At 41.9% G+C, this 12580-nt stretch overlaps 1 protein-coding gene across 2 annotated transcripts in view; it reads left to right on the top strand.

The window, feature by feature from the left end:
* The window catches only part of LOC134214431 (uncharacterized), a 481597-nt gene that overhangs the window by 231937 nt on the left and 237080 nt on the right, over positions 1 to 12580 (top strand). The gene's annotated exons all lie outside the window — the stretch shown is intronic.

Below are 12580 nucleotides of genomic sequence, written 5' to 3'. Positions count from 1 at the left end.
ACAAGAAATGAACTTGCTAACAACATACAGGAACTATAGTATAATGAATAATTGAAAAGTATTGATATCCTGTATCAAAAAGGGTATTTATAATAATTCAAATTCATTGGAATACTAAATTTATACGAATAACATCTTTAGTAGAAACTCACGCGGTAAATACTAAGGTAATTGTTTTATATAAAATATTCTATTCGATACGAACTAACAATCATAAATAGTAATTCCAGAACATCGATTCATATATAGTTGTAGTGACAACATAAAGAGAACCAACTTTTCTTCAAATATTTGAGCTAGTTCTCCAATTCTTCATATCAAGATCCCAATACCATCCAAACAAAAACATTGGAATGAAAAGGAAATTGATGCATACCATATACCGTCTTTTTATTGCTGACGAATACAAATGATAAAAGAGCTAACAAAATTTACTTAGGTATCCTGTTTGGGAGATAAGCGGCAATGGGAGCTTAGGATGAACAATGAAGCAGTTTGTCCTTATCTTGCTCCTCTTTTGGAATCAACATCCAAATCACATGATTGCGCAGATCCACCCTAACCTTTGAACAAATGAACACTCTTGCCTTGATCACGTTTCCTTCGCACTACTCGTTTGTATGTATAGGTGTGCTTGAAAAATATGATCTGGTTACACCTAGAATTACTCGATTTTCAATATAAAATATTCAATGTTTTATATACCAATAAAATCTCAAGAAAATAAAGGTTCTCATGGTACAAATTATAAAATTCAACAAAATATTTCATAGCATGCTTTTTGAATTTCCAAAACATGCGCCTATATTCCACGCATAAATGCAGCACGGTGGGGAAAGTAGAAATGGAAAAAAATACATACAGCAGCAGCATGGGTTCATTTTACTACATTCGTTGCACGTTGTGAGAATGGAAATTATATGAATAGTTTGTGATTTGCTGCAATCAAAGATCCTTGAAAAAAACTTGAAATATAGAAACCAATATTGTATAATGTGTTCTTTGAATATTCTTCTATTTTTTTAAACAGCTCTTGATTCTGGAAACATTTGGGAAGCATCAAGGATTCATTCACGATTATCAATCAAGGAATGCGCGGCAGAGTTTTGGAAATTCTAGCTACTAATATTTTATGAAACTAAGAAATATTAGCACAATATTAGAAGTTCTTCAAATACTTCCAACAATATGAGAAACATCAAAGTATTGTTTATTCAAGATTCACTAATCTAATATCTATAAGATAAAGTATAGCATATAAGGTGCATTAGTAGAAAAAGAGAAACTAAAGGTGCTCAATATAGAGTTGAAAATTTGTTTTCTTGTTTATCAAATTATTTTTCGAAACATATATTCAATTAGCTGTTAATAATACTCGAAGATTTGCAACTATCAAAATACTAATATTTTTTTAAATAGCTCTGGTATCTCTTCGGAAATTCGTCCAGGAGTTGCTCCAAAATTTCTACAGGAATTCCTTTAGAAATTTCTGTTTATTGTATGGATTTTTGAGTTACTTTCAGCTACTTCAGGAGATCCTCCGGAAGTTACTCCTGAAATTCCTTCTGAAAATTGTTCAAGATTTCTACCACAAGTTTGTTTAGGAGCTGTTTTGAAAGTTCGTTCATGAATCTCTCCGGAAGCTCCGGAAGCACGAAATCCTCCAGAGGATTCTCCAGGAGTTCGTTCGTAATTTTCTGTAAGAATTCCTGCGGTAGTTCCTCGCGGAATTCATCCGGAAGCTCCTCCAGAAATTCCTCTAAAAGTTCTTCAAGGAATTCCTCATAGAATTCCTTCGGAAATTCTTCTAAGAATTCCTTCGGAAATTCCTCTAGGAATTCCTTCGGAAATTCCTCTAGGAATTCCTTCGGAAATCTCTAAAGGAATTCCTGTGAAAACTCCTAATGGGATTCCTTCGGAAACTCCTAACGGGATTCCTTTGAAAATTCCTCCAGGAATTCCTTTGGAAATTCTTCACGAAATTCCTCCGGATATTCCTCCAGGAATTGCTCCGAAAATCCCTGCAGGAATTTATCCGGAAATTTCCGTCAGGATTTGCTTTGAATATTCCTCCAGAAATTCCTCCAGAAGTTCCTTCTGGAATTTCTCCGGATATTCCTCCAGGAATTCCTCCGAATATTCCTCCATGAATTCATTCCGGATATTCCTCCAAGAATTCTACCGGATATTCCTCCAGGAATTCCTCCGGATATTCCTCCAAAAATTCCTCTGGATATTTCTCCAGGAATTCCTCCGGATATTTCACAAGGAATTCCTCCAGATATACCTCAAGGAATTCCTCCGGATATTCCTCCAGGAATTCCTCCGGATATTTATCCAGAAACTCCTCCGGATAATTCTCCAGGAATTCCATTGGATATTTCTCCAGGAATCCCTCCGGATATTTATCCAGGGATTCTTGCGGATATTCAGTTCCTCCAGGAATTCCTCCGGAAGTTCCTCCAGGAATTCCTCCGGAAGTTCCTCCAGGAATTCCTCCGGAAGTTCCTCCAGGAATTCCTCCGGAAGTTCCTCCAGGAATTCCTCCGGAAGTTCCTCCAGGAATTCCTCCGGAAGTTCCTCCAGGAATTCCCCCAGGAATTCCTCCGGAAGTTCCTCCAGGAATTCCTCCGGAAGTTCCTCCAGGAATTCCTCCGGAAGTTCCTCCAGGAATTCCTCCGGAAGTTCCTCCAGGAATTCCTCCGGAAGTTCCTCCAGGAATTCCTCCGAAAGTTCCTCCAGGAATTCCTCCGGAAGTTCCTCCAGGAATTCCTCCGGAAGTTCCTCCAGGAATTCCTCCGGAAGTTCCTCCAGGAATTCCTCCGGAAGTTCCTCCAGGAATTCCTCCGGAAGTTCCTCCAGGAATTCCTCCGGAAGTTCCTCCAGGAATTCCTCCGGAAGTTCCTCCAGGAATTCCTCCGGAAGTTCCTCCAGGAATTCCTCCGCGAGTTCCTCCAGGAATTCCTCCGGAAGTTCCTCCAGGAATTCCTCCGGAAGTTCCTCCAGGAATTCCTCCGGAAGTTCCTCCAGGAATTCCTCCGGAAGTTCCTCCAGGAATTCCTCCGGAAGTTCCTCCAGGAATTCCTCCGGAAGTTCCTCCAGGCGGAAGCTCCTCCAGGAATTCCTCCGGAAGTTCCTCCAGGAATTCCTCCGGAAGTTCCTCCAGGAATTCCTCCGGAAGTTCCTCCAGGAATTCCTCCGGAAGTTCCTCCAGGAATTCCTCCGGAAGTTCCTCCAGTAATTCCTCCGAAGTTCCTCCAGTAATTCCTCCGGAAGTTCCTCCAGTAATTCCTCCGGAAGTTCCTCCAGGAATTCCTCCGGAAGTTCCTCCAGGAATTCCTCCGGAAGTTCCTCCAGGAATTCCTCCGGAAGTTCCTCCAGGAATTCCTCCGGAAGTTCCTCCAGGAATTCCTCCGGAAGTTCCTCCAGGAATTCCTCCGGAAGTTCCTCCAGGAATTCCTCCGGAAGTTCCTCCAGGAATTCCTCCGGAAGTTCCTCCAGGAATTCCTCCGGAAGTTCCTCCAGGAATTCCTCCGGAAGTTCCTCCAGGAATTCCTTCGGAAGTTCCTCCAGGATTCCTCCGGATATTCTTCCAGGAATTCCTCCGGAAGTTCCTAGAGGCATTCCTCTGGATATTCCTCCAGAAATTCCTCCGGATATTCCTCCAGAAATTCCTCCGGATATTCCTCCAGGAATTCCTCCGGATACTCCTCCAGTAATTCCTCCGGATATTCCTCCAGAAATTCCTCCGGATATTCCTCCAGGAATTCCTCCGGATATTCCTCCAGGAATTCCTCCGGATACTCCTCCAGTAATTCCTCCGGATATTCCTCCAGAAATTCCTCCGGATATTCCTCCAGGAATTCCTCCGGATACTCCTCCAGTAATTCCTCCGGATATTCCTCCAGAAATTCCTCCGGATATTCCTCCAGGAATTCCTCCGGATATTCCTCCAGGAATTCCTCCGGATATTCCTCCAGTAATTCCTCCGGATATTCCTCCAGAAATTCCTCCGGATATTCCTCCAGGAATTCCTCCGGATATTCCTCCAGTAATTCCTCCGGATATTTCTCCAGAAATTCCTCCGGATATTCCTTCAGGAATTCCTCCGGATACTCCTCCAGGAATTCCTCCGGATATTTCTCCAGAAATTCCTCCGGATATTCCCCCAGGAATTCCTCCGAATATTCCTCAGGGAATTCCTCCGGATATTCCTCCAGGAATTCCTCCGGATATTCCTCCAGGAATTCCTCCGGATATTCCTCCAGGAATTCCTCCGAATATTCCTCCAGGAATTCCTCCGAATATTCCTCCAGGAATTCCTCCGGATATTCCTCCAGGAATTCCTCCGGATATTCCTCCAGGAATTCCTCCGGATATTCCTCCAGGAATTCCTCCGGATATTCCTCCAGGAATTCCTCTGGATATTCCTCCAGGAATTCCTCCGGATATTCCTCCAGGAATTCCTCCGGATATTCCTCCAGGAATTCCTCCGGATATTCCTCCAGTAATTCCTCCGGATATTCCTCCAGGAATTCCTCCGGATATTCCTCCAGGAATTCCTCCGGATATTCCTCCAAGAATCACTCCAAATATTCCTCCAGGAATTCCTCCAATTATTCCTCCTTGAATTCCTCCGGACATTCCTCCAGGAATTCTTCTGGATATTCCTCCAAGAATTCCTCCGGATATTCCTCCAGGAATTCCTCCGGTTATTCTTACAGGAATTCCTCCAGTTATTCTTCCAGGAATTCCTCCAGATGTTCGACCTGGAGGAACTTCCGGAGGAATTCCTGGAGGAACTTCCGGAGGAATTCCTGGAGGAACTTCCGGGGGAAATCCTGGTGGAACTGGTGGGGAATTCCTGGAGGCACTTCTGGAGGAACTTCCGGCGGAACTTCCAGAGGAATTCCTGGAGGAACTTCCGGAGGAATTCCTGGAGGAACTTCCGGAGCAATACCTGGAGGAACTTCCGGAAGAATTGCTGAAGGAACTTCCGGAGGAATTCCTGAAGGAACTTCCAGAGGAATTCCTGAAGGAACTTCCGGAGGAATTCCTGAAGGAACTTCCGGAGGAATTCCGGAAGGAACTTCCGGAGGAATTCCGGAAGGAACTTCCGGAGGAATTCCGGAAGGAACTTCCGGAGGAATTCCGGAAGGAACTTCCGGAGGAATTCCTGGAGGAACTTCCGGAGGAATTCCAGAAGGAACTTCCGGAGGAATTCCAGAAGGAACTTCCGGAGGAATTCCAGAAGGAACTTCCGGAGGAATTCCAGAAGGAACTTCCGGAGGAATTCCAGAAGGAACTTCCGGAGGAATTCCAGAAGGAACTTCCGGAGGAATTCCAGAAGGAACTTCCGGAGGAATTCCAGAAGGAACTTCCGGAGGAATTCCAGAAGGAACTTCCGGAGGAATTCCAGAAGGAACTTCCGGAGGAATTCCAGAAGGAACTTCTGGAGGAATTCCAGAAGGAACTTCCGGAGGAATTGCTGAAGGAACTTCCGAAGGAATTCCTGAAGGATCTTCCGAAGGAACTTCTGGAGGTATTTCTGAAGGAACTACCTGAGGAATTCTTGAAGGAACTTCCGGAGGAATTCCTGGAGGAACCTCCGGGCGAATTCCTGGAGGAACTTCCGGAGGAATTACTGGAGGAACTCCCAGAGAAATTCCTGGAGGAACTTCCGGTGGAATTCCTGGAGGAACTTCCGGTGGAATTCTGGAGGAACTTCCGGTGGAATTCCTGGAGGAACTTCCGGTGGAATTCCTGGAGGAACTTCCGGTGGAATTCCTGGAGGAACTTCCGGTGAAATTCCTGGAGGAACTTCCGGTGGAATTCCTGGAGGAATATCCGGAGGAAGTTCTGGAGGAATTCCTGGAGGAACTTTCGGATAAATTCCTGGAGGAATTCCCGGAGGAATTCCATGAGGAATATTCGGAGATTTTCCTAGTGGATTATCCAGATAGACTTCTAGAGGAATATCCGGAGGAATTTATGGATGAAATTCCGAAGGAATTAATGGAGGAATATCCGGAGGAATTCCTGGAGGAACTTCCGGTGGAATTCCTGGAGGAATATCCGGAGGAATTTCTGGAGGAATATCCGGAGGATTTCCTGGAGGAATATTCTAAGGAATATCCGGAGGAATTCCTGGAGGAATATCCGGAGGAATTTCTGGAGGAATATCCGGAGGAATTCCTGGAGGAATATCCGGAGGAATTCCTGGAGGAATATCCGGAGGAATTCCTGGAGGAATGTCCGGAGGAATTCCTGGTGGAATGTCCGGAGGAATTTCTGGAGGAATATCCGGAGGAATTCCTGGAGGAATATCCGGAGGAATTCCTGGAGGAATATCCGGAGGAATTCCTGGAGGAATATCCGGAGGAATTCCTGGAGAATATCCGGAGGAACTCCTGGAGCAATATCCGGAGAAATTCCTGGAGGAATATCCGGAGGAATTCCTGGAGGAATATCCGGAGGAATATCCGGAAGAATTCCTGGAGGAATATGCGGAGGAATTCCTGGAGGAATAGCCGGAGGAATTCCATGAGGAATATTCGGAGATTTTCCTAGTGGATTATCCAGATAGACTTCTAGAGGAATATCCGGAGGAATTTATGGATGAAATTCCGAAGGAATTAATGGAGGAATATCCGGAGGAATTCCTGGAGGAACTTCCGGTGGAATTCCTGGAGGAATATCCGGAGGAATTTCTGGAGGAATATCCGGAGGATTTCATGGAGGAATATTCTAAGGAATATCCGGAGGAATTCCTGGAGGAATATCCGGAGGAATTTCTGGAGGAATATCCGGAGGAATTCCTGGAGGAATATCCGGAGGAATTCCTGGAGGAATATCCGGAGGAATTCCTGGAGGAATATCCGGAGGAATTCCTGGAGGAATATCCGGAGGAATTCCTGGAGGAATATCCGGAGGAATTCCTGGAGGAATATCGGGAGGAATTCCTGGAGGAATATCCGGAGGAATTCCTGGAGGAATATCCGGAGGAATTCCTGGAGGAATATCCGGAGGAATTCCTGGAGGAATATCCGGAGGAATTCCTGAAGGAATATCCGGAGGAATTCCTGGAGGAATATCCGGAGGAACTCCTGGAGGAATATCCGGAGGAATTCCTGGAGGAATATCCGGAGGAATTCCTGGAGGAATATCCGGAGGAATTCCTGGAGGAATATCCGGAGGAATATCCGGAGGAATATCCGGAGGAATATCCGGAGGAATTCCTGGAGGAATATCCGGAGGAATTCCTGGAGGAATATCCGGAGGAATTCCTGGAGGAATATCCGGAGGAATTCCTGGAGGAATATCCGGAGGAATTCCTGGAGGAATATCCGGAGGAATTCCTGGAGGAATATCCGGAGGAATTCTTGGAGGAATATCCGGAGGAATTCTTGGAGGAATATCCGGAGGAATTCCTGGAGGAATATCCGGAGGAATTCCTGGAGGAATATCCGGAGGAATTCCTGGAGGAATATCCGGAGGAATTCCTGGAGGAATATCCGGAGGAATTCCTGGAGGAATATCCGGAGGAATTCCTGGAGGAATATCCGGAGGAATTCCTGGAGGAATATCCGGAGGAATTCCTGGAGGAATATCCGGAGGAATTCCTGGAGGAATATCCGGAGGAATTCCTGGAGGAATATCCGGAGGAATTCCTGGAGGAATATCCGGAGGAATTCCTGGAGGAATATCCGGAGGAATTCCTGGAGGAATATCCGGAGGAATTCCTGGAAGAATATCCGGAGGAATTCCTGGAGGAATATCCGGAGGAATTCCTGGAGGAATATCCGGAGGAATTCCTGGAGGAATATCCGGAGGAATTCCTGGAGGAATATCCGGAGGAATTCCTGGAGGAATATCCGGAGGAATTCCTGGAGGAATATCCGGAGGAATTCCTGGAGGAATATCCGGAGGAATTCCTGGAGGAATATCCGGAGGAATTCCTGGAGGAATATCCGGAGGAATTCCTGGAGGAATATCCGGAGGAATTCCTGGAGGAATATCCGGAGGAATTCCTGGAGGAATATCCGGAGGAATTCCTGGAGGAATATCCGGAGGAATTCCTGTAGGAACATCCGGAGGAATTCCTGGAGGAATATCCGGAAGAATTCCTGGAGGAATATCCGGAGGAATTACTGGAGGAATATCCGGAGGAATATTCTGAAGAAGTAATTATCAATGTAATAATTTCGTCTTCCAATGTTTGTTGGGTAGCGTTATGTCAGTGACTGATTTGTGTTGATCTGGACCGTTGATACAATCCATGCTACCAATTGTGATTTTCAAATGTTGGCGCATTTTTTCAATTAATTCTTTTTTAAAAAAATCAATTTGTATCATGTATTATTTTGAGTTGATTATTGCTACGATATAAAAAAAAACATTTTCTACCAATAAATCTTGTATAAGCTATCCCCAGCTGCTTCAAATAAAAAATATGAGAGAAATAAGAGAAAATGTTCAAAAAATCTCTATTACTTGACCAAGAATCCCCAAAATATTACTTTCCTCTAATGAATTACAAAATATTTTTACAATTTCCTTCCGCGCAACGGACATTGTAGAGAAACCTTAGTGTATTGAAAGAGTTTTTTATTCTATTTCCGGCTATAATATTCTCAGATTCGTAAAAAAAATCATAACTTCTCGAAGATGTCCAATATGCCGTGAATCCTCAAGCCACGTTTTATTTTCTATTGCTTCGAAGAACCAGGAATTATCAAAAATTTAACTGGTTTGAAAAATCTTTAGTAGAAACAATATTTAAAAAAAATAACAACATTCAACAAAAAAATGTGAAATATTAGTTCCTGCACTTCAATTATTTCAACAAGAATATTATCTGCAAACGATCACAGAATATTTGAATAATTTCTTCTCCCGCAACGTGCGGTATCACGCGTAGGTATGTGGGAAGATGAACTCATGTTGCTTTTGCTGCTGCTATATGAATCGTTTTTTTTTTGTTTCTGCTTTCCACAGCACACTTCTTATAAGCGGGGAATATTCGCGCATGGTTTGGTAATTGGAAAAGTATGTTATGAAACAATTTTATGAATTCTAGAAATTCTACCATCAAATTTCTCTTTTTATTACAATTGTTTTGATATATAATACATTGCATAATTCTATATTAGAAACAGAGTAATTCTGGGTGCAACAGAACCATATTCTCAAGCGCACCCATACATACATACAACGTATACCGCAGTTCAAATGAGATCAATGCTGTTCATTTGTTCAAAGGTTAGGGTGGATCTTCGCAGCTACCCGTATTCATTGTGCTTCGAATAAGTTCGTTTTAGGTCACGGCCAAGGAGTGTAACTGTTGCTCAAAAATGCCAAAACAAGCAACAACAGAGAACAGCAATAATGTCTGTCTTTATCCCTGACTGCAGAGGATGAACACAAAATTGCGTTCAATTTGATCTGCAACGCATATCGTGAGATGATTGTTGTGAACTTTTCAAGCTGCAATTATTTGTATATTTCAGTTGTGAAACTGTGGAATATACAAACAGAGAAAAAAAAATCATGCAAACAGATAGTTTTTATACCTAAAGATGACCAATACATTGAATTTTCTTGAAGACATCGAAAAAACGGCTTTTTCTTTACATACATGGCAGGTGATCATTATAGTTTTATTTTCAAAATGGGACAATCGCTAATTGCGAGATGAGTTCATCCTGATATATACAAGAGAGAAAAATCTTGACCAACATTTGAATTCTTTGTCTATGTATATAGCTGTGTATGTAGACCGGAAAGTATAAAATTTGCTTAGTACGCCCTTTTCAAATGTTGTTCTAGAAATAATGCCTCCATTTAAAAAAAATATTTTGACAATTTTAAATTCATGCTGTAGTTTATCGATAATCATTCAAATCTTACTTTTCGTTCCATATTCATCACTCTTCACCTCTCTTGCTCTCTGTTTACCTCATATAACTCATTTTGAAAAGGTTATATGTTTTTATACAAAAAAAAAAATTACAATTGTAAGGCATTTTTACCTCAAAGTTTGTATATTTGACCATTGTGATATCACCTGTCATAAGACGAGTTTGAACAATCCCATTGAATTCCACCACTTAATTGTATCCTGACAGATACGTATTTCGACCTCAACAGTAAGGCCGTCTTCAGTGTCTTGTACTTGACTCGACTTACTCGACTAAGTCGAGTCAAGTACAAGACACTGAAGACGGCCTTACTGTTGAGGTCGAAATACGTATCTGTCAGGATACAATTAAGTGGTGGAATTCAATGGGATTGTTCAAACTCGTCTTATGACAGGTGAAAACATTCCACTAAAAAGCTCAAAATAATTTTCTTATCATTGTGATATGACAAACCTTGCTTCCCCCAGAAAACCACGTTGGTTCTGAGTGATATGTTCCTGCCTGATTACTTTACCGACTACTCATTCCATACATCCTGAAAAAAAATACAAGTTCCAGATGGGCTTTGATCAAATTATCGTTTTTCCCTAATGGTATTCGGCAAACCTAAACGAACTTAGATTGCTTTATCCATTATTCCAGTTTTGAAATATTTATATATATAGCCGTCAACAACAACTCATTACCCTGTACTGTGGATGAGTCCGAGAATTCATTATGTTCATTTTGATAGTTCATGCATTGCCACGATACGAAGATGGCTACTTTTATGATCAAAATGAGATTATTTTAGATTTACTGAAAAAGTCATTTTCTGAAGTTTGCCTGAATAATTTGGAAAGTTTATTTCACCAAATTGTTCGTTTGGAAAATAGCTATCGATGGATGTGCTTCGATTTTCAAGACATAACCCTGAATGATCTCTAGATCATGTATAAGAGATCCATGTGTTCTACTTTTAGAGCTCTTTTCTCAGTAAAAAGTCATTTTAGCAAAAACTATAAGTTTTTTCCATATGATTCCTTTACAGAAAATGATAAACATTTAATTTTGAATCGACAAGTGTGTTTGGAATCACGATAAACTTGTTCAAATATGTTTAAATAATGATTTAATTCGGACAGGCGCGCCACGGATGCGCCACTGACTTGGGCCTTAATGAACACTAAGCTGCTAGGCGGCTCTGTTCCAGTGGGGGATGTAATGCCAATAAGAAGAAGAAGAAGGAGACAGGACAAAAATAACACGTCTTACTCAATCACTTCTCAACAGTATAAGGTCTTTAATGGAAGACAAACAAAAAAAAAGAAAATCTGCGCTAACTTCAATATTTTGATTTGAAATGGATGATGTATTTATTTTTCGCTCATTTTTCGAGCAAGTTCTACACCCAAACTTCGAACGCAAAAACTCCACTGCACTACTCTGCTCAAAAGCATTAAAAATCCGAACAAACAATTCGGAACGAGAAAGAAACGTTTTCATCTGTAGATATAAAGTAGACATAGGGTTACCGCTCCTTGACTTCATCTCATTGCTCCGATATTCATCATTTTTTCTTATATTTGTGTTGTTATCAGCAGTGAGCACGTATGTTTGCAAAAAGAAGTGACGAAACTGATGGCTAAAACATTTGTTTCTACAATCCAGAGTGCAAAGTCGAGTCAAGTACAAGACACTGAAGACGACCACACAGTTGCGGTCGAAATACGTATCTGCAAAGATAACAAAACGTAGTGGAATTACATGGAGAGTACTAAACTCGTCTTAGACGGTTGAATACATTCCACTAAAAAGAGCTTAATATATATTTTTTTCACTATTGCGTTACCAAGTGACTTTTGGAATAGCAGTACTGACAATTTACTCTCAAATCATCGGTTTGAAATAATTCAGCTTTTCCCAGTGGATTCTTTTAGGGAATACTTCCATCCATCCATCCAAATGGTGCTATGGTTGAAGTGCAATTACCGATTCCCGGAAATCAGTAGAACTGTGATTAAAGAACACAGTTCTGCTGTCCAAAATATGCTGAGTACAGAAACTGTGTGGATTTTGCAATGACATTTTGCTCCCGTGCAACCCATTCAGCAAAAGATGTTCCAGACAGCTACAACAACGACAACCCTTCGCAATCTTTCTCTGTAGTTTATAATCTCTTTTATAGGTATCTGATGATTTTGATAGACAAGAGCGACTGCATAGTGGGATTTTGGCAACTAAATATTTAGTATCAGCCCAGAGTTTTATTTTCTTCTTGGTCCTCTTGCTTCCTATGGCAATTAGGCCCCATTTTAAAGTTAAAATATTTGGACCCAACTATGTGCAGGCGTGTCTGCAAACTACCGACCGAGCCATACAAGAGTAACATTTTTCTTGACTAGAATAGGTTTGATGGCGATTTCGGTCACCAACCAACCCACTATAGCACGTAGTGATTCCGGCCATCGACAGACTCATTCCAGAGTTGGATTTTATTAACCCGAATAAGTCGGATAGCGATTCCGAACATCGATCACCACTTCAGAGCTGATTTTCATTGACACTAGGTCCAGGTGTGTTCCCAAATCATCGAGAGACCCACTCCAGAGTTGTATTTTTCTTGATTCGATTAGGTAAGATGGCATTTTCTGCCTTCAACCAATCTACTACAAAATAGA

The sequence above is a fragment of the Armigeres subalbatus genome, chromosome 2 (genome assembly GCF_024139115.2).
Source record: "Armigeres subalbatus isolate Guangzhou_Male chromosome 2, GZ_Asu_2, whole genome shotgun sequence".
NCBI lineage: Eukaryota > Metazoa > Arthropoda > Insecta > Diptera > Culicidae > Armigeres > Armigeres subalbatus.
Note: the sequence above shows the minus strand (reverse complement) of the source record. Positions and strands in the feature narration are given on the sequence as shown.